The sequence below is a fragment of the Helianthus annuus genome, chromosome 17, assembly GCF_002127325.2.
Source record: "Helianthus annuus cultivar XRQ/B chromosome 17, HanXRQr2.0-SUNRISE, whole genome shotgun sequence".
In the NCBI taxonomy this organism is placed as follows: Eukaryota; Viridiplantae; Streptophyta; class Magnoliopsida; order Asterales; family Asteraceae; genus Helianthus; species Helianthus annuus.
Genome location: NC_035449.2, coordinates 22275347 through 22299878, shown reverse-complemented (window position 1 = coordinate 22299878; position 24532 = coordinate 22275347). Strand labels below are relative to the sequence as shown.

Below are 24532 nucleotides of genomic sequence, written 5' to 3'. Positions count from 1 at the left end.
TAATGTTTTTTTTAAATGTATTGTTTTTTTTAGTGTAATGTTTTTTAATTTAATGAAATGAATTTTAATTTTATAAAGTTAGAAAATAATTATAAAAAATTAGAAATTAATAATTGAGTAATGATTAGGCGGGGGCTTTATGACTACGGGCTTAAACGGATAACGCCCCATAACGCCCACCTGCACACGTGGCGCGCCACGTGTCGCATAACGCCCACAAAGGGGCGTTATGACTACGCATGACCTTAGATGGATTTTGGGAGGGTAAAGGAAATTTAGGCGGAAAGATATAAAATACGAGCGGGAATTTAGAATTTTTGTGTGGGAATTTAAGTTGGGAATTATATTTGTGAGGGGTGGAAACGAGTCAAGCTACTTGAGTTTGGCTTCAAACAAAAACTCGAAACGAGTCAAGCTTAAACTTGTTTGAGTTTCGCTTATCGAACTCAAGCTGGCTCACGAGCCTTAACAAGACCACCGTTTATATATTTTTTAATTTATATATTAAGTATATATTTAAATAATAATAATAATTACTATTTGTAAAATATGACTATAAATTAAAATGATCCGAGCTCGAGCCTAAGCCGAGAACTAGCTTCAAAAACTACCTGCAAGCCGAATTCAAGCTTTATAACCAAAGGTACACACATACATGCACAAACACATATACATATACGCATAGACATAGACACATATACATCTATATCTATACTATATTAATAAGCATATCCAAAGGACTTCTTAAGGTCATATAAATTTTCTTAAAACACCCCTAAAGCATGCTGTACAATTCTCTAAAGCACAATATAATTTACAATCCCAATTATGCCCTTCACTCACAAAACACACGGGTACACAACTAGGGTTTCTCATTCTCATAGTATTTTATCCGCCCCATCGAGCTGCTTTATCTCCAGGCGATTCAAAAGGAGATCTAGGGTTTCTCTTGGCGATGCAAGATCTGGCTTTCTCAATGACACCAGATCAGCAAATCTCTCTCTATACGACATCCAATCGACTAAGTTTGAAGGTGGTGAAGGGTTTGGATCTGCCAATCAGTGACGTATGAGCAAGGTATGGCCGCTATTCTACTCAATGTCTTTTTTATTATGCTAAATGAAAGATTATTGTTGTTAGGGGGTGTTTGGTCTGCCAATCGGTGATGTATGAGCAAGATTTCACAAGATCTAAAGACGGCCTGGTGTCCGACGACTAGGGTTCCGGTGATAGAATTCTCAAGCTGAGCGGTGGCAATAGAGACGACTTCCCGATTGTAGATGGTGGTTGAGGTAGGTTCCGACAAACTAAGGTATGTCCGACGACCTCTTTCTTATTTGTTTAGGTCACAAGCTTCAGATCTCGAATTCGATGTTTCTTTATTTTCATGTTTGTTTTTTTAATTGTGGTTTCTTAGTTTACTTGGCTAAGATTTTGGGGTTTGATATTCAGATTAGGATTAGGTTATGATTTACATGAGTGATATTTAGATTTCTGGTTGTTTATATACTCACATTTAGTTTTTATCACATAAAGGCACTGTAAAGTGGTATTTACATTTCTGGTTGTTTATTATATCGTATGTCGTTGAAAGCTATGAGCGAGCTTATAGTAATATGGTTCGTGTTCGCCAATTGTCTGAGTTAGAGAAGGTATTTTGTTTGAGCATATAAAAATTATGTTCTGCATTTTAATTGAATTTCTATTTCTGATTGTGACTATATTTTAAGTAGACATTGATGGTATGTACGCAGGCCCATTCATATTGCCACTAACAAAGTATGTGCCAATAAAGTATGTTGAACATATATACATGAGCGGTTCAGAGGTGATCTTTTGGAATATCTCAATGACTTCGGACTCAGTTTTATTCTACAGTTATGCAGATACATGGTTCAAGGTACTATTTTATGGCTACAAATGCAGTTTATTTATTTTTTTTTTCTGATTTTTTTAAGTTAACTATTTGACGCCAGGTTTGGGAGAGTAGGAAGATGGAGCCGAATGGGCTTATGGTTACTCGCCAAGAGTCTGGTCAAATCTGTCTTGCAAGGTTGATTTGTTGATTATTAATTTTTAAAAAATGAACTGAAGGTTGATTTGAAGCATCTGATGCTGGTTTTAGCACAGATCTTCATGTGGATAACCTTTATATACATTTTTTGTATTTTTTAGGTTTGGGTCTTATCAGAAACCCTGGAAACAAGGCCACTGTTTTAGTTTTGAAAAGGTTTAAGCTACAGTTCAGAAACAAGATTGCCCTGTCGGTCTACACTGGGAGCGTCTTTTAGGCGAGCATGAATCGTCCGTTGAAATACCCTTGGTTGATGCTCGGAGTGACCAGACAGTGGATATCAGGCCTGAATCTGTTGCAAAACTGAAAATACTGGGATTTTGAGTTGGTGACGGTAACGATGACGGTAGTTGGGCATACGAACACTTTCAAGAAACCATTATGAGCGAACGGGAAGGGAAACGACGAATGCTTCAAGGAAATACTTGTTTGCAGCTAAACAAAGGCGTTTGTTATGTTCGTAACAAGATTTCTTTTACTCATAGTGCGGAACATACTAGAAATAGTCTGTACAGACTGGTGGCAGTAGTTGTGGATGCTGATTTGATGAATGGAGTGGAAGTACCAACAACGGAAGCATTTGTCATGAAGGACCGGCGTTATATATATAAGTAAATAGTTCTTTTAATATTATACAGTGTACACACAAAAGTTTTTGACTTTGTCCTTATGGTCTGTTTTTATTACTGTGCAGATCACTAAAACATGTGTGCCCGTCTTTATCAGATAAGGTATGCTATTTAAAGCAGATCGGCTATAAGGGTCCTCGCTATACACGTCCGAAAGACACAGATGTGTGCACTTTGAAGGATTTGTTGAGACTACTCTACACGAATCCAAAACGGCATGAAGAGGTACTCTCAGTTTTACATGTGTCTGGTAACTTGCTCGCATTACACTAAACGTAATGCATCTTGTTTGTAGACTCTTGAACTAAAAGCCTCTTGCAAGTTTTGGGATGAAATTGTAAAAAGCGCACAAGTATCAAATGGAACATTTTTGTACCTCGATCCTAGAGACGAACAAAAAACCAGCGTTGTTCTTGATGTTAAACTGCAATTGAAGGTGTTGATTGTAGAACCTCATCGGTACATCAGCCAGTGCCACATCAGCAATGTTTAACGACGCGTTTGCAGCCGTAAACATGTCGTTAAACCGTTGCAAACGGGTGTAAAAACGCAGCTGTTTGCAGCCGTTTAACGGCTGCAAACGCAGCAGCAAATGGGTGTAAAAACGCAGCAAGAACGCGAACTAGCTGTCAACAAGACCAAATTCACTAATGTTTTGGTTAAAAACCTCTCCGAATAAACAACCGATGAGGATTTACAAAAGGCGTTTAGTGAATATGGAACGATCACCAGTGCGGTTGTGATGAGGGATGCTGACGGTAACTCCAAATGCTTTGGTTTGTTAACTTTGAGAGTACCGAAGATGCTGCTAAAGCTGTAGAAGGCCTTAACGGACAGAAGTTTGATGAAAAAGAATGTTGTCGGGAAAGCGCAAAAAAGAATGGACGGGAACTGGAGTTGAAATAGAAGTTTGAGCAGAGTATGAAGGAGGCGGTGGACAAGTCACGGGTTAAACTTGTATGTAAAAAATTTAGATGATACGGTGACCGATGAAAGTCTCAGGGAGTACTTTGCGCCTTTTGGTACTATAACTTCCTGCAAGGTATGTTTATCAGAAAGCACTAGAGACTTATACACTAACGATGTTTATGAACTGGGAGTTATATTTTGTTGTTTTTTTTATAAACAGGTCATGAGAGATCCTAACGGAACTAGCAAAGGTTCAGGTTTTGTTGCGTTTTCTACTTCTGATGAAACTTCTAGAGCTGTAAGCATACATTTATATAATTATATTTATTTACTATGCTCACATTTTGATATTTATTTTGGTGCAAGTTGATTAAAACGTTTTCTGTTTTGATAGCTTATGGAGATGAATGGCAAGATGATCGCTGGCAAGCCCCTTTATGTAGCACTTGCGCAATGCAAAGAAGATAGAAGGGCACGATTGCAGGTTTGTTGGTAGTTATGTCTTTTACATTATTACCGGGGAAGCATAAAATAGAAAAAAAAGATGATATTATTATATTATATGCATGCAGGCACAATTTTCACAGATGCGTTCAATTGCAATGGTGGAAAGAATTTGGTGTTATGTGGTTCAGCTCTTTCTGCAGAACAAAAGGTTAATGCGCAAAACAACTTATTTTTAACCGAAATTATATAAATTCACGCGTTTTTGTTTTTTTTTCTAATATTTGACTTCTAAAATGCAGTTTATGATGGTTGACTTTGCGAGAACTAACGGAGCATTAGTGTCAAAGTACTGGAAAGATAACGTCACACATGAGATCGCTGCCACAGATGCAAATGGCGCATGCACAAGAACATTGAAAGTTCTCATGGCTATTTTGAACGGAAAATGGGTGGTTACAATGGAATGTACGGCTTTTAATCTCAGCGGTCGATCTTACGATTTTATAAGTCCAAATTAACATGAATGTGACATTGGCATTTTATTTTTTCAGGGTTAATGGCGTGTGTAGATGCTGGACGTGTTGTGAACGAAGAACCATATGAAGTACGTTTAGATACACATGGTTGTTCCGGTGGGCCCACAGCAGGGAGGTTAAGAGCTCAAAGATTGGCTGCGGTGGAAGGTGTAGCGCAAGAATGCGGGTCGCGGGTTGTTGGGCATACATGGATTTTGGGATCAATTGTTTTATGTAGCTTGCTGCTTCTTACATCAAGGGTGTAAAAACTTATCTTTTATGCATGTTTTGGGGTTTTTTTGTCTCTTGGTTTAGAACTATAACAGTTCAGATGAATTTTTTTGTTGATTTTACTTGTGGATAAATAATAGATGCTGAAAGTTATGCTTCACAAGATACAAGAGTAATTGCTAATGTTATGTTTAAGTTTTTATTTGGTGTTATACTTCTTTCAGTGCACTTTCAACTGTCAACCAACTATAGTGTAGAAGATAAGTCTTTATACATAAGAAAAAATAACATGAGTGTTAAATGGGTGTTGTTAAACGTAACCTATATCACACACTTGGTGAGCCTTTCCCATTAAAAAAGTAATATTCCTCTTATATAGGGTATCTTTAGTCATCCTTAAACTAAAGTTATCAATTATTATCAATAAATTTCAATACTTTGTTTTAAACACTATTTTGAAAATTGGACTATTCATCTTAGAAACTTGGGCAGTAGTTGTTAAACTTGTTTTTTGGAAAGCAAAGTAATAAAAAGTCGTGTAGTTCGACGACGATTAAATTAAGTAGTTGTTAAGGCTACCTGGTATGGTCCCGCGCTTACTGTCAACTCACCCATTTTAGCGCCCCATGGTGCCCCTACACCACCCCGCCTTCGCCAATGGGGGCGCTATCCTTGGCCTCCGCCAAAGGCATAGTGGGCGTGAGAGGAAGAAAGCAATGGGGTCCACCACCATCAACCAATTAGATTTTGATTTTATTTTTCTTTTATTTTTCTTTTTTTAATATAGTTAAAATGAGCTTTATAGGGGGCCGTTATTCCTCAGCGTGCAAGCCCCCCGCTTATGTGTTGCCTACGTGACGCTTATCATGTAGTTTTATTCAAAACATGTATTCACATAACATATTAGGTCTTATGATTGATTTCATGGAAAGATTGATAAACTAACTACTAAAAAACTAACAAAAGTATATCACCAAAGAATCGATAAACTAATAAAAAAACAGTGCCAACATATCACGAATAAGAAAACTAACTTAAGTACTATACAATATATCACGAGATGACTAATAAACTAACGGATTGGTTTGATTAGTTTTGAGCTTATGGTTATGCTTTTGTTGACTTGGCGCAGTTCGGTTTGTTTACATCCTTTTAAAACTCTTTAAATCCCCATGAATGGTTTTGAAGTACCTTAAGTGAAAATTTAGATTTTAGTTATGACCCAACTAAACTAAACCTTCTCATGCACACCCTTAGAATTACTAACAAGTGTTATATTTTCCTTTGCATCGCGAATTTTGTTTTGGTTATGGCTCAAAACCGAACCGCCCCATACATAGACCTAAACTCACCAACCAAAGTGATATGTTTCCCCGCCGCATCGCGCGGGTAAACGGCTAGTATACACACAAACACATATGTATATACACATAGACATAGACACCCATACATGCAAAAACACATATACATCAAGACATGTATGATTTACTATTGTTTGTTGTTATCCATTAAGGCCCACTATGGTCCATTAAGACATATATATCTAGAGTAAGCTACAAGTTTTATCCTTTATCTTCATACCAAGTTTCAGGTGGTATCCTTTGTCTTTAAAATTGATGAGTTTTGTACTTATTGTTTCCAAATCCTACATGTTATGTCCTTTAGCCATAACCCAATTATTTTTTGTTTTTGCTAAATCAGATAACAAAAGGGTATTTTAGTCTTTTAATCTATTTATTTAATAATATTTTAATTTAAACAAATAAATTTAAAAAATTAATATAATATTATAAATATATATACACCACTATCTCTCTCCATCATTCTCTATACCCATGCCTCTCATCAGTTCTCCACCGCCACCATGAACCACCACTACCACCATTAGCCACCACTGCCCCCACCCATCACCACCACCCCCACCTGTTACCACCCGCCCACCCCCTTGTAATTCATTAAGAACCCTAATCCCCAAATTCCAAAATCACCACTAATGCTTCTTCTATACATATACATAACCAATTTCACATGTCTCAGCTGCAAGACTTAATGCTCCTCACCATAATCCATTTGCTACTTCAATGGAGGACATGGATCCCCCTTTGACGGAATTCCAGAGACAGCTCGCAAAAAAAGGGAAGTAGGCATGGAAGTAGTCATCTCAAAATCAAGGGGCTTCAGGTCATACGAATATCCAGAGGTGATAATCGCGACAACCTTTTGCTATCTGAGATGCGGGTGAATGAATTTCTTCTTCATCTCTCAGCTTCTTATTCATTTTCATCCCTGTAATTCCTGAACCAAACACCTCTTGCTAAACAAATCGACCAACCACTCTGAAAACTCTGAGAGGTAAGATTTAAGGGTACAACTCCAAGATCAGGGGTGGTCAGAATTACAAAAGACTTCAAGGATTTATGGGAGACTTCGAGGACTCTGATGAAGTTGTCTCTTAAATTGAATTTGGCAATAATTTTGACAAGTTCGGTTGGATTGAGGATTTGATTTGTTAATTGTTACCAGTGGTAAAGAGAGAGAGGGGGGGGAGAGAAAAAGACTTGAGAGAGATAGAGGTTTAAATGACAAAATTACCCTCATGTGCATGGCACATGATTAGATTTAACAAAGAAAATTAACGGAGTTAGGGCTAAAGGACATAACGTGCAGGATTTGGAAACATTAAGTACAAAACTCATCAATTTTAAAGACAAAGGACACCGTCTGAAATATGGTACATTGATAAAGGACAAAACTTGTAATTTACTTTATGATCTACTGTTGTCAATTGTGATCCATTTAGGCCCAATATGGCCAATTAACACATTTATGATCTACTATTGTCCATTATGATCCATTAAGGGCCAATATTAACCATGCATGCATGTATGTATGATCTATTATTGACCATTGTGATCCATTAAGGCCTAATACGAGCCATTAAGACACATATTATTTACTATTGTCAGTCTATGATTCATTAAGGCCCAAGATGGTCCATTAAAACATATATGATATACTATTGTTTATCGTGATCCATTAAGGCCCAATGTGGTCCATGAAGACATATATCATTTACTATTGTCCATTGTGATCTATAAAGGCTCAATATGGTTCATTAAGACATATATGGTTGATCTACTCTTGGGTATTGTGATTCTTTAAGGCCCAATATGGTATATTAAGACATGTATGATCTACTATTATCCATTGTGGTCCATTAAGAGCGAATACTGTTCATTAAGACATATATGATCTCTATGGTACACCAAGATCCATTAAGGCCCAATATTGTCCATTAAGACATTTATGATCACTATTGTCCTCTATGATCCATTAAGGTCCAATATGGTCCATTAAGGCATACATAATCTGCTGTTATCCATTGTAATCCATTAACGCCAAACATTGGCCATGAAGACATATACGATATACTATGATCCATATTAGGGATGAGCAAATCCCGATCCCGTCCCGATACCATCCCGAAAATCCCGATCCCGAATTTCGCCAAAACTGGGTACTGATACCGATACCGAAATATGTCAGTACGGTACGGTATCAGTATGGTATTGGTACGGTAGCGGTATTTATAGGTAAACTTCGGCATTTTTATCGGTACCGTTCCGAACAGGTACCGATAACGAAAATGCCAAAAAGTGGATACCGTTTCCGGTACCGACAAAATTTGGTACAGTATTTTCGGGATCGGGATCGGGTATTTGACACCAAACGCTACAAATTATTGAAAAATTTGTAGGAAATTGCTACAAATTATTGACAAATTTAACATTTTAATTTTTAAAGTTATATGGTTTTTATCATTGATAATTAAGAAATAAAATATCGTTTTTGTAGGAAATCTGTAGCAACCAGGGATAATTTGCTACAAATTTCCGACAAATTTAAGATTTTATTTTTTTAAAAATATATTTTTTCTAAATTTGATAAATAGAAATAAAATAACTTTCTGTTTGTAGGAAATCTGTAGGAACTATTGTCAATTTCCTACAAATTATCGACAAATGTAAAATTTTATTTTCAAAATTATATGTTTTTTATAATTGATAAATAACAAATAAAATTATATTTTTTTGTAGGAAATCGGTAGCAACTGGTGTTAGTTTGCTACAAATTGCTGACAAATTTAACATTTTATTTTTAAAAAATATATGTTTTTCTAAAATTGATAAATTAACAAATAAAATAAATTTTTTTGTAGGAAATCTGTAGTAACTAGTGCTAGTTTGCTACAAATTTCCGACAAATTTAATATTTTATTTTTAAAATTATTTATTTTTCTAAAATTGATAAGTAACAAATAAATTAACTTTTTTTTGTTAAAACTCTGTGGCAAGTGGTGTCAGTTTGCTACAAATTTTAGACGAATTTAACGTATTATTTTAAAATGATATGTTTTCTAAAATTGAATAATAACAAATAAATTAACTTATTTTTTGTCGGAAATCCGTAGCAACTAGTGTCAATTTGCTACCAATTTCCGACAAATTTAATATTTTTCTTTTAAAAATCATTTATTTTTCTAAAATTGATAATTAATAAATAAATTAACTTTTTTGTCGAAAATCTGTAGCAAGTGGTGCCAGTTTGCTATAATTTTCTAACAAATTTTGAAATTTTATCTTTTAAATTACTTATTTTGTTGTGGGTACAAATAATACAAAATTTTAATGTATTTTGTCGGAATTTTGTTGAAAAGCTAATTCATGTTGTGACAAAATTGCTACACCTGGTAGTTGTGTGACAAAAATTGAGTTGTGGGAAATTTGTGGAAAATTTTTGTAGGAAATTTGTAGTAAATGGTGTTAATTTGCTACAGATTTTCGACCAATTTGACATTTTATTTTAAAATTAATTATTTTTCTAAAAATGAATAATTACAATTTGCTACGAATTTCCTACAAATTAATTTTTTTATTAAATTATTTATTTTCAAAAATTAAGAAATGAAAAATAGATTAACTTTTTTTTGTCGAAAATATGTAGCGAATGGTATCAATTTGTTACAACTTTCCGACAAATTTAGAAATTTTATTTTTTATTATTTATTTTGTTGTGGTTACAAATTATATAAACTTTTAATTTATTTTGTCTGAATTTTGTCGAAAAGCTCATAAATGTTGTGACGAAATTGCTACAAATGGTTGTTGTGTGGAAATTTTGTTGGAAAATTGTATAAATGTTTTGGGTTTTTTTTTGTTTTCTTTTTTGTCAGAAAACTGTAGAAAACTTGTAACAAAATATAGTTGTGGGAAATTTGTGGGAAACTTTTGTAGGAAAATATGTAGTTTTCTAGTAGTGTTTAATGTAGCACTGAATCAATGAAGTCCCAATTAATTGTATCTAAGGCTTTCTCAAAGTCGACTTTAAGCAGAAAAGCCTGTGACTTAGGTTTCTTGACCCATGATATAGATACATTGATTATTAATGCCCCGTCATGAATATTCATCTTGGCTAGGAATGCTAATTGGAATTCGGAAACTAAAGACCCCAACACCTTCTTTAGACGATTAGTGAGAACTTTAGAGATTACTTTAATGATACAATAAATAAGGCTATATGGTAAGAAGTTATTACGAGAGGTGGGATTCGAGTGCTTTGGAATCAAAGTGACAAAAGAAGATCCAGAACCCCTATTTATGACTCACTGAGTTGGAAACCGAGAAAGACTACTCAGGAATTCATCCTTAAGCTGGTTCTAAAAGCATTTGATAAAGGAGAAGTTGAATCCGTTCAGTTTGGGTTGGGGGGCCTTATATGTTAAAGCTTAATTCAAATCTAAATCTATATCTACATCTATACCACCTAATAAATAAAAATAACTGGAGATACATGACATGATTATAGTCGTTCACAACTTGTGTTTTCTCGTTACCCTCTAATATAAATATTAGATAATAATACTAAAAGAATAGACATTTTAGGTAATCAATATAAATTTAGTTATGATCAATTATATTTTCTCAAAAAACTTATCAGTTTTCAATAATATATTTGCATTACATATAATTTTTATATATCTTATTTCAATTATGGTAGTTATTAGTATTGAGTGGACACTGTATAATCGATGTAATTACATTTTTAATAAAAATTTCTAAGTAAACTTCTTTTTTTTCCTTAAAAACTTCTGAGTTACCTTTTGTTTTGCTTCCTGTAGTTTGGTCATTTTAATAGTTTTGCTCCAATAGTTTAAAAATAGCCAGTTTCCTCCCTGATCTTTCGAGTTTGTCGTCAGTTTGCTCTCTGGCTCTAACTCAGTTAAAACGTTCAATTAAAATAGAGGAATTTCGGTAGTTTACTCCCTGACTCTAACTCAATTACAACGTTTAGTTAAAAGTCACGGTAGTCGTGGTCGGCGGGTGGTAGTTGCATGTGGTGGTGCATGGTTGTGGATGGTGGTGGCCAGTAGAAAGAGTGGTTGGAAAGATAGAGAATCAGAAAAGAATTACTTATATACATGTAAATAAACAAGTTATAGGTTTATTTAGGTGAAAAGACTTATATGCCCTTGCTTTTATCTATAAAATTACCAAAATACCCTTCTAGCTAATGGATTTTTTGGATGGAGTTAGATGCGGGAGCAAAATGATGATAAGTTAGAAAAATCAGGAAGGAAAATGACTATTTTTAAACTATTGGGGTAAAACTGTTAAAATGATCAAATCACAGAGATCAAAATGAAAGTTAACTCAAAACTTCTATTCAAGTCTTCAAATATCACCATGTTCAAAATTATGTTAGTTAAAATATTTAAAAAAATAATTAATGACAGTAATTGTCTTTTATGAGTGAATTCTAAATTTATTCCAATATTTAATATGGTTGGGTGGTTTAAATGGTAAATAGAAAAACTAATATGTCAAATAATATGGTTGGGTGGTTTAAATGGTAAATAGAAAAATTAATATGTCAAATAATAAAAAATAGGTAGTATTTAAAAAGTTCAAGTTTTAAATTAATTTTTTATATGTATTTATAGGTAAGGATAGGGCGTTTTCTTACAACGTGTGAAAAGTCTATGCAGGAATTGTGTTTTTTAGTGTTAGCCATGAAGTTTTAGATTTTTTACCATCGTATTATATAAAAAAAAAACACCAAATTCAACAATTTAAAACACAATGAAATATGTCATGAGTATGAAATCTAAAACACCATACGAAGAAAGTTAATCATTGCGTTTTAAATTTGATGCCTAGAATATATATGATTGTGTTTGAAATTGTTATATACGTTTGGTGTTTTTCTAACTATACTATGTCAAAAGAATCCAAAACATCATGCCTAAAACTTAAAACACAACGCCTACACGGACTTTTAACACTTTTTAGTAAAAAATTTCTTTGTAGGCTAACTCAATCTACCCTATATGTATATATCTATTATTGCAATTTCAGGTAATAAGAGGATAGTTAACAGAATATATACATCTGAATTGAAATGTAGTATTTACATATAAAATTTAATACACAGTTGAAAGAAAATATTTTAAAAGTTAACTTAATTAATAGAATATATATCACTGTCATGTAAAATTCATTTTTAAAGACATATATCTTGACGACTTTACAGATTACAGATTACGTTATATTTTATTCCATACGTGTGATACACGAGATTCTAAACTAATTAGAAAATATAACGCATTTAAACCCTTTTCAATATACACAAAACTGACATAACTTAAACTAATGAACTTATTTTGACTTACATTAATGAATTATTTTGAAGACCCGTTTCGTGTAACTTAAATTAGACAATATAACACATTATTATCTTTTAATTTATATATACAAAACTGACACATACAAAAATAAATAGGAATTTTCTTCTACCAATTTATGACAAAATTAAATTAAAATATTAATTATTTGGTAACGGTAGTGAGGATTATAGAGAATTTGCGTTTCCATCAATATTAATAATAATATAAGACCATAGGTAATGGTTAATGCCCACTACGGGGCATTTTTCACCACATCATTATCATAATGCCCTTTTAAAAGGGTGTAATGGTTAATGTCCATTTCATTTATTACTTTCCATTATTTTTGTTCTCTTTGGGCATTATTATAGAAATGCCCCACCCTCTTAATGCCCTTATAATGCCCAAGGGGATGGTGTTGAGGGCATTATCAAACCTTTTCATGCCCTTATAATGCCCATTACACATGGTCTAATATAGTTGATATATGTAAAACAGTTACATATACACTAAATCTTAAAATTTACATGTTTACCATAAAAAGAATAGTATATAAGACCTTGTTAAATGTTATTGTTAAAGTAAGTTGGTTTCTTTCATCTCACGCAATGCATAAGTTCTTCCCCTTTCTCATTTTATTGTCTTTGATTGTTTCTATAACACATGGCTGTTTTTTAACTGTACCATGGAGTGTTTATGTTCTGAGTAATATTCCAGGTGATATTGTTGCTCATATTAAATCAGGAGATGATGATCTTGGTAATCACACAATCCCATTCAAAGAGAACTATAATTGGTCGTTCTGTTCCAGGGGTGATCATCGCACTCTTTTCTATGCTTACTTTTGGTGGGGTTCAAAATTTCAAACTTTGGATTTGTTTAACAAGGAGCTTGAAAACCATTGTTCTCTAAACAAAGCCGGTAGACAACATTGCTATTGGTGGGTACGCCCTGACGGATTTTTTGTATCCCCATTAAATAATACATTTTCTGATTTTTACTGGAAGTTTATAAAACCCTGGGGTTAACTAATATTCGATAGGCTATTGTATTAGACATAACAAAGCTTGATGGATTTATTTATCTGATCAATGAAATGATTTTTTACCTTTGGTGTTTACATGAAATTTGTTTCCAAATTTTTATATCTATTTGTTGGTTTGATATTAATTTCTACCATTTTAAGTAACAAGAACCATATATAGTCTACTCGCAAGACGCTAGAAGCTTAGATTACACATTGAACGATTACAACTGTAAGTTAGAGAAACTAAAAAACTCCAACATGACCAAATTACTTAATCTTTTTAGTTTGTTTAGTGGGGAACGACAACTCGGTTCAGTTATGGAATGAAATATGAGTGCATGGTAATAAATTACGGGATCGGTTCCCATCTCTTTATGCTATTATGAGACACAAAAATGCAGCGGTAGCGGAGTGCTATAAAGAAGGTAGGAGCCAGTATGAAGGTTGCGGACATGCCTTGAATTAGACATGCCACCGCGGAAAAGAAAAAGGTAATCAATGCAGTTTTTATGATGGCGGTGGGGAGGTTGTGGTCAAAGAGGAATGACAAGCAAAATATTGCAATAGAAAACTACAAGCAGAATATAAGTGAATAAACCATGGGCTTTGGCTGACTAGTTATGGAAATGAAGGAAGATTCCTGACCGAATGGTTTCGAGTTCGATTCCCGATCCATCCAGGTTTTACCGGCTCTGCATTGTTGATGTAGTGCGTAGTACGATAATGAAGATCAAACACGTTGATTCTACGAATACCCGTGTAGTTCTTCCCCAACCCCCAAATTGCAACCCAAAGGTCACGGAATTTGAAGTGAAAATTTCAGTAGTTTCAAAATTCAATTCTGATCATTCATATTACTAGAGGGACATATAAATAGAAACCGAAATTCGAAATGGGCCTAAAAAAGATAACGGGCCAAACACACGGCCTAAAACAAAAAGCCCAAAATAGTTCAAAAAACATAAAACTACAAATAAGTAATAGAAATAAGCATTTTTGGCCCGGACGATGACCCAAACCGCCGTAGGGGGTTTGCAGCAAGATGGAGCTCGTTCTCACGTTCGTTTCGCCTGGTCGCACGCCCAAAACGGACCCCCGTAGCCCAAGTTAGAGCCATTTTAGTGAAGCCCCTTTTGTTACATGATCTTGGGCCTCCAAATACAAGATGGCCCGCTCTTCCACACTTGGGCCCGCATGCGGGTGCAGGGTCGGGTTTTCCCCGGAACTTGTGGCATGGTGGGCTAAGGGCTCCGTACGTGCAGGTTGGGCTGCCGCAGGCTACCTTTTAGCCAATAGGTGCCACGTATGGAGTACTGAGCGATTCTTATATTTGACGTTAAAAAAAAGAATATAAGTGAATATAGTTGCAAACTAGGATGACCAACTTTATAAATGGAAAAGACATTTATAAAGTGGCTATTTGAAACTCCATAGACGAACTCAATACCAAAATCAGAATGCTACCTCATGACAAACCACTTGATTGTTAAATGCTACCTCATGATAATGTCATTGTTAAAGCAAGATAACATGAGTTGCCTCAGTACTATAATTATTAGAAGTGTCATGAGTTGCCTCAGTACTATAATTATTAGCAGTGCCGTCTTCGAGAAATCTCGAAACATTTTAGGCCTGATGCGAGTAAAAATTAATCGGGCCTATATAATATAAACCCAATAATCATACATAAAAAACCATAATATGGCAAGAATTGTTGTAACAATCATCAAAACAAAAGTATCATACCAAAATAATCTGAATTACCTACTTAAGCGAATCGTGCGGCTCTCCCAGCATTTTCTTCCTTTCTTTTTTCTTCCTCTATTTTCTTCCTTTTACGTTTTTGACAACCAGATAGATGTTTGCATTTAGGAGGCATATTTCTAAAGAAAAAAAAAATGAAAGTTTAAAACAATTGAAACAAAAATACCTTAAAGTTTAAATGTTCAAGAATCAACATTTAACAATACATAACGACCCCAACCCACATAAATTACAGGCCGAAAGAAAGGCGAAAACCACTTACAAAATTGAGTATATATGAACAATCTAAAAGAATAAACTTCATATCAGAATCACACATGGCCAACCATGAATTTCATACTTACGATTTAGTAATTTACAAATCAACATTACACATAACTAAAATTAAATTACAAAACCATTTATTTTAACAACTGAACTTAATACATAAAATTGTCTAAACTAACACTTAATGGAACCACACAATCACATAAACAAACTATACGTCTACCAAACGCATGACATACCTTGATTCCTTGAAAAAAATTGATTCAAAGCCCTTGAACAGTGGAACGTACATGATTCAATGCCCTGATCGTCGATTTGGTCGCTAGACGAGGGAGAGCTTCGATTTGAAAATTGGAGCGCTAGTAACGTAGATGATGGCTTGTATGTGACGTTGTGTATTGTTTGACGTGTTTAGATATCCTGCTCGTCACTTTTGTTTACAACTCAAGGGCCCAACAGGTTACAGCCCTATAACAATAACTAGGTTAAATTTTTCAAAGGCCCACAAAAAATACAAAACATATAGAACTTTTTTTAAACTTTGGGCCCTCAGGATATTTGGGCCTGGGTCCATCGCCCTACCTGCCCCTACCCATCACCGGCCCTGATTATTAGAAGTGTCAAAACAAACAAGCTCATCCATTTCATTTTAGGTTGATATGAGTATTTTAAATTTTAAGATGGGTTAAGATGAGACAAAGAAAATTAATTACTAGATTAGAATGGGGTTATGAAGTGGTGGATAAAAAAAGAGTATGTCAGGATGGGTATGAGATAAAACCCAAGCAGGTCAGGATGAGTATGAGATAAAATCGCTAAACTAATTACTACTTATAGATATCTCTTTAAAACTGTGACTTCACCAATCGTCGCCATAGTACTCTCTCGTTGTTCTTCGTTTAAAAATAATAAAAAATTAAAAAATAATCAAAAGAATTGTAAAAAAATTGTAAAGAATTCAAAAAAATTAAAAATTCTAAAAAATCAAAAGATTCAAAGAAAATAAATAAAAATCGTAAAAATCATAAAATTTCAAAAAATAATTAAAAAACCAAAACAGTTCTAGAAAATAAAAAAAATCTAAAAAATATTAGAAATTCTAAAAAAATCCAAAAAATCAAAAAATTTATAAAAAAAATCAAAAAAATACAAAAAAAACTGTAAAAATTCAAAAATTCAAAAAAATTATAAAGATTCAAAAAAAACTAAAAGATATATAAAAATAATTAAAAGTCTAAAATTCTAAAAAATTGTAAAAAATCAAAAAAATTATAAAATAAAAAAATTGTAAAAAAAATCAAAAAGATCTAAAAAAATCAAAAAATTCAAAAAAAAATAAAAAAAGTAAAAAGAATATAAAAAATTTAAAAAGTCTAAAACCAATCACAAGTTTCAGGTTGGGCATAGTATTCATACCGGAAATTATGATCTAAAAAATAAAAAAATAATAAAAAATAATTAAAAAAATCTAAAAAAATCAAAATCATCAACATTATCATACTAAGTAAATCCTAACAATAGCAAAACTGTCACAACCCCCGGCCCCTAACTCTGGGAACGGGCGGCTGCGAACCAGTATCAGTGGTATCGGTGTTTATCAATTTGGCAGCGGAATTTACATTAGGACCGAAGTTAGAAAATATTTTATCAGAGTAAAATACCACATTTTTATAATAATAAACACATGGGAATTTCCCAAGTTTCCATTACAAATATGTTTATAGGGATATACCCTAATTTATTGAAATAAAACATCTTTTTTATTTAGGTAACTTTTATAGCCACTTTTTCAAGCCTTCAGTGCTGTCCAGCTGTCTTCTAATTGGCTTTCACATTTTGTTACCTGAACCGCGTTTAAAAATATTTTATCAGCAAGAAATACTGGCAAGTGAATCCCAATTTAATCAAGAAAAGTTTTAACATTTCACAGCATTCAGGGCAATCCAGCATTTACATTTGTTTACATCTACTTTAATTACCACACAGTGTACTAACAATCCTGACTGGTGGTAATGTTACTACTCACAATGTAGTAACAAATTTTGTATACAAAACCCCAACATACCAACGATAATAATTGCTATGAAATATGAGTGCATGGTAGTAATTACTCACATTGCTATTTTAGGTATTTCCTTTGTGACTTCCTGGTTATAATCTATTAATTAAAACAATGCACACGCATTAGTATAATAACCCAATTTACATTAGTTATACCCTCCCCGAGACAGAACTCCAACGACTGAGTCAGGCAGAGCCTCGACATGCGTTATGGAACACTAGATCAATCGGGCAGCGTATCTAATACGTAACCGAGAGTTATGATACTTACATTGAGGCAGAGCTTTGCTATTTTAGTGGGTATAACACCCGAGTATTATAATTGCTATGTAGAAATTGAGAGGGAAAGATCGAAAATGAACGGTTTGGACTGAAGGCTGAAGCCCTCCATTTATAGGGCTGTTCGTTTGGTTCCTTGCGCCCCACGACGGAGACAAAGAGGACCCTCGCGCCACGCGAGCTAGGCTAGGGTAGGCCCTAGCTTGGCCGACTCGGCTACTAGCTTCGACACGCACTTGACACGTGGCAGCTTAGGAGGCGGCCTGATGGCCAGGCGCTCGCGCCCCGAGACAGATTAAGTGAAGTTTGTCGCGCCCCGCGACAGACATATTTTATTGTTTTTATTTGATTTTTGTTAAAATAAAGGTATTTCGGGCCCACTTTTCTTATACGGGATGTATTTTAGGACGTGTAAGGGTGTTCTAAATATTTTAGGAGGGTTGTTATATCCTCCCCACCTTATTTTAGAACTCATCCTCGAGGTCTACTGGAACAGGTGTGGATATTTCGTCTGCATCTCGGATTCAAGCTCCCAAATGTACTCTGGTCCTCTTTTGGAATCCCATTTCACTTTGACTAAAACTAATCTCTTGTGCTTGAGATTCTTGATCTTTCTGTCTTCAATCTGTAGAGGTCTCTCTACAAACTTAAGTTTCTCATTTACCTTTATGTCCTCAAGAGGTACTACTAATGACTCATCTGCTAAGCACTTTTTGAGGAAATACATCATGTATTCCCGCCATTTTCTCTAGCAGTTGTAGCTGGTAGGCTACATGTCCTATTCTTCTGATAATCTTAAAAGGACCAACATACCTGGGGCTTAGCTTTCCTTTCTTGATGAATCTTACCACTCCTTTCAAAGGAGAAACTTTTAACAATACCGTGTCTCCTACCTGAAATTCTAATGGCTTTCGCCTGTTATCAGCATAACTCTTTTGACGATCGCGTGCTGCTTTTAGTCTATCCTTGACTTGAATAATCTTGTCTCTTGTTTCTTGTACTATCTCTGGTCCAGAGAGATGCTTTTCTCCAATTTCTGCCCAACAGACTGGAGTCCGTCACTTTCTTCCAGAAAGTCCTTCGAATGGTGCAGCATTGATACTGGTATGATAGCTGTTATTGTAGGAAAACTCTATAATGGTAAATAATCGTCCCAATTTCCTCCGAAATCAATTACACAAGCTCTAAGCATATCTTCCATTGTCTAAATTGTCCTTTCGCTTTGTCCATCCGTTTGAGGATGATAAGCGGTGCTTAGATTTAGCTTGGTTCCCATTGCTTTTTGGAAACTTGTCAAATAATGAGACGTAAAACGGCTATCTCTATTAGAAACAATAGATAAAGGAATTCCATGTAATGAAACTATTTCATTTACATATAACTTGGCTAATTGTTCCATACTGAAGGTTTCCTTTATTGGTAAGAAATGAGCAGACTTGGTTAACCTATCTACAATCACCCAGATTGTATCATTACCTTTTCGCGTCTTGGGTAATTTGGTAACATAGTCCATTGTTATCAATTCCCATTTCCATATTGACATTTCTAATTGCTGCAATAAACCTGAGGGTTTCTGGTGTTCAGCTTTAACTTGTGAACAGGTTAGACACTTGGCAACGTAAGCTGCTATATCCTTTTTCATTCCTATCCACCAGAAATTCTTTCTTAAGTCTTGATACATTTTATCATTTCCAAGATGTATCGTATACTTAGACTTATGGGCTTCTTCTAATATTCGGTGGCGTAGGTTTCCTTGTTTGGGTATCAAAATCCTTTTCTTATGGAATCTCCATATTCCATCTGTTCCTTGTTCTAATTCCTTAATCATTCATTTCAATTTTTTAGTATCGTCCTTGATTACTGATTCCTGTACTTCTCTAATTTGTTCATTTAAATCTATCTGCAGATTTAATTTAAGAGAACGTACTCTTTTTGCCTTTTCATGATACTTTCGACTTAAAGCATCGGCTACTACATTAGCCTTTCCTGCATGATACTGGATACTACAATCATAATCATTAAGAATTTCCATCCAGCGTCTTTGTCTCATATTTAACTCTTTTTGCCCAAAAACATATCTTAAACTCTTATGAGTCGAATAATTCTCTTCATGATTCTTAAGTTGTCTCCAAATTTTAAGGGAAAAAATTATGGCTCCTAATTCTAAATCATGAGTCGAATGATTCTCTTCATGATTCTTAAGTTGTCTAGAGACATAGGCTATAACCTTTTGACGTTGCATCAACACACATCCATAACCTAACTTAGAAGCGTCACAATAGACTACAAAGTCTTCAGTTCCATCTGGTAACGCTAGTATGGGTGCGTTGGTTAATCTTTGCTTACGGATTCTAAAGGCTTCTTCCTGTTTTGGTCCCCATTCGAACTTAACAGATTTACTGGTCAGTTTTGTTAAGGGAATGGCTATTCTAGAAAAATTTCGGATAAACTGTCTATAATAACATGCCAGTCCTAGAAAGCTTCTAACCTCCGTTGGTGATTCAGGGACTTTCCATTTGGTAATCGCCTCGATCTTTGTGGGATCCACATGAATTCCTTCATGATTAACTAAGTGTCCAAGAAATTGCACTTCTTCTAACCAAAATTCACATTTTGAGAATTTAGCATAAAGCTTTTCTTTTCTCAGCAAATTTAGGAGTGCATGCAGATGCGCTGCATGTTCATCTTTACTCTTAGAGTAAAAGAGAATATCATCTATAAAGACAATTATGAATTTATCCAAATATGGCTTACATATTCGGTTTATCATGTCCATAAATGCGGCTGGGCATTGGTTAAACCAAATGACATGACGATAAATTCATAATGGCCATACCTTATCCTAAAAGCGGTCTTAGGAATGTCCTCTTCCTGTACCTTCAATTGATGATACCCTGAACGTAAATCGATCTTTAAAAAGAATCGAGCTCCTTGCAGTTGATCGAATAGATCATCGATTCTCGGTAATGGGTACCGATTTTTAATCGTGACGTTATTCAACTCTCGGTAATCAATGCACATACGCATTGACCCGTCTTTATTCTTGACGAATAAAATTGGTGCTCCCCATGGTGATGAACAAGGTTGTGTGAATCCTTTTTCCAAAAGTTCGTCCAATTGTTTCTTCAACTCTTGCATTTCCGCTGGTGCCAAACGGTAGGGTGCCTTGGCAATGGGTTCTATCCTTGGTAGCAGATGAATTCTGAATTCGACTTCCCTGTCCGGCGGTAGTCCTGGTAGCTCCTCTGGAAACACATCTGAGAATTGAGATACTACGGGAATATCTTTCAATTCTCTTCCTTTAGTGTTAATGATTATGGAAATCATATACACTAGTGATCCTTTTCTTGCATAACTGGCTATTTTCATCACAGAGATGAATTTCGTGGATCTAGATGGTGTGTCTCCTTTAATTGTGATCTTTTCACCCTTTGGTGAATTTACTTGTATTGACTTTTGATCACATAGAATACTGGCTTTATTGACTACTAACCAATCCATTCCTAATACAATATCAAATTCAGCCAGATTCATTGGGTAAAGGTTAGCAGTAAACTTATGGTTTAAAATGTCTATTCTTGCTCCCTGCAAGATTTCAGTGATCTTAATGGATTCTCCATTTGCTGTCTCTACTAGACATTCTTGTTGAAGTTTAGTTAATGGTTGATTGAGAAGTTTGCAAAAATGAAGTATTAATAAAACTTTGGTTCGCACCAGAGTCAAATAATACTTTAGCAAAAACATCATTAACTAAAATGTACCGGCAATCACGTCCGAATCATCTTTGCTTCTTCGGTTGTCAGAACAAATGCTCTAGCATTCTTATTAGTCTTGTTGTTCATGGCTAGAGCTAGTTTCGGACAGTTCGGCTTAATATGCCCTTTTTCTCCACAATTGAAGCATACTCCATTGATGGGTTTTTTTCTGCAGTCTTCTTCCTTGTGTCTTGGTATCTTGCAGAAATTGCAGTATGTGGAGCATCTTTCTGAATGCTTCCTCTTGCAGGCCTTACAATAAGGTGCAGAAGTAGAACCTATGTTTTTCCCATGGTTGGAATTACCGTAGAGAAATTCTTGGGTAAGCCTTTGAGCTAGGTTCTTCCTTTGGTTCTCTTCTTGTGTACACACTAGTTCATCAGTCAAAGTATTTGCTAGTTCTACAGCTTCTTCTATGGTTTGTGGTCTAGTTGTCCTGACTACGTGTCTAATCTCACTGATTAATCCCCAGATGTAAAGGGAGATTAATACTGGTTTTGGTGAAGCTAGGGTTGGCACTATTCTAGCATATTCAAAGAATATGGTAGTGTAACCCTTACAGTCTACTCCAGTCATTCTATGGTCCAGGAACTTATTATAGGCTCTGTCACTTCCCCTGGACTGGAGAATAGTGTTCCACCATTCTAGAGCTGCGTTCTTAAAAAGATAGGAGGCAGACATGATTTTGTCTTCCTTTGAACACTTGCTTATTTTTAAGACTGCCTCAGTCTTTTCTAGGGGTGGCAATCGTGTCGGGTTGATGGGTTGGCGGGTTGACAGGTTACGGGTTAGCGGGTTAGTGGGTTGAAATGTTCAACCCGAACCTGACCCATATTATTATTCGGGTCAAAGATTTCAACCCTAACCCGACCCATATTAATTCGGGTCAACCCGAACCCGACCCGTTTAACCCATATTTATAAATGAGTGATATAAGTTGACGATTTATAAATGAGTTGTTCAGTTTTAAGCTGGTTATTGATAACATGTTTAATGATAAGTATGAGTGTGATAAATAAAAAATATAATGTGTCCAATTTAACATTATTATAACTAACCATGTAAAATAGAAACCGAAAAAACAAAATCAGAAATATAAAAGATTTTTTATCGAAATAGTTAAACGGGTTACTGGGTCAACCCGTTTTTATACGGGTTAACCCGAACCCGACCCATTTTTAATACGAGTCAACCCGAACCCGACCCGTTTTTTTAAATGGGTCGTGTTAGTCGACCCAAACCTGTTTTTTTCGTGTCGGGTTCGAGTCGGGTTAACGGGTCATGTCAAGAATTGCCGCCCCTAGTCTTTTCTATCTAGCGTAGAGCTGCAATTGCTCCTTCATTGCCCGAGAATTCTATTGGTTTACAAGACCAAAATTCTTTGTAAAAACAACCATAAGACATGGTTCTTCTTCTTTTTGGAATAGGCAATTGAAGTAATGGTCCATTGTTTACGCTATGACTGGGTTCAGTAGGTGGTTGTTTACTTCCACTATTACTTTTATTAGTTTCCGCTTCCTTAACTGTTTTGATAATATATGGCATAGCGTCTATAATCCCTTGTGCCACTATGTGTTGGATGGCACTGTTATCTAATTGGTTGCCGTTATTATCGTTATTCGGGTTTTCTTGATTCACTTCGTTGTCCATCTGGATTATAAACATTTACCAAGTATTAATATCACAAAACAATATTTAATGCGAACAATCACACAACAAACACCTTGATCAAAATCTCGTGCATTGCGACATTTACTCTATTTTATACATATCTATTTCTATTACAAACGGCAACTGGAATTTAAAATCAATACTAGTATGCGTCAATAGGTATTGGATTTTAGTTGATTTTTTTTCAAACTACTAGCATATATATATATATTTATTTTATTATTATTATTATTACTGATAGGGGTTCATCCAATATTGCATATTACGCTTGTCGTATTTCCAAACGAGCCTCTCCCATATCTGCCTTATCCTTTCATTTTCATCTAATAACTCCTCACCAAAAGTGCGGAGTTCCTGCACGTTCTCAGTGCTCATGGGTGGTGCTGGTGCTGGTATCGGGTCAGGGTACTGTGGCATCGGTTCTTCGTATGGGTATGTGATGTGCACAAAATGCAACATATAAATTACATCAATTGTGTCATAAAACTAACCCTTTTTAGTACTAATGTTGGAAAAAGTGTGTTTTTGTCTTCCTTTTGTATTTTCAGGATTAAATGAGCTCAAATAACAAAAGAAGCAAAAAGGCAGCTAAATCTAACACAAATACAAGAAAAGGAACAAACGTGGCATGCCCGACCCCTCGACAGCATCTTCCCAAGCAAAACAAGAGAACAGAAGGCTGAACACGCCCTGTGCTCAGTGAGCACGGGGGCGTGCCCAAGTGTCAGCAGAAAAGACAAAGTTGTAGAAGCTTCCATCGCCCACCACGGGGCCGTGCTCAGCGGACACAGGGTCGTGGTCAACTATAAGATTCGCAGAATCCAGGCAAATCTTGATAGTACAGATCTGCTTCGCACACGGGGTCGTGCTCAGCGGACACAGGGGCATGGTCAGCTAATGCACACAAACTGCAATTAATGAAGAAAGATAGGAGGATGGACACGGGGCCGTGCCCGAGCTTCTGTTCATTCAGCCTATAAGTAGGAGTGCTTGGTTCATTTACAACTCATCCCTTGGCACACCACCTCTCTCACACTTCACCCACCACCCACCACCATCACAACACCATCATCCACCACCATCATCCATTGTCCATCATAGAGTGTGTGAGTCGTCTCGGGATCCAAGATTGATCGTAAGAGTTCTTGACAATCAAAGGCCATGTTTGCCTAAGTCTCAT

General features: G+C 35.2%; 1 pseudogene; it reads left to right on the top strand.

Annotated features, from left to right (window-relative positions):
* The first annotated feature begins 891 nt into the window (after positions 1–891).
* LOC110925970 lies at positions 892–5005 on the top strand (annotated as a pseudogene).
* The last annotated feature ends 19527 nt before the right edge of the window (positions 5006–24532 follow it).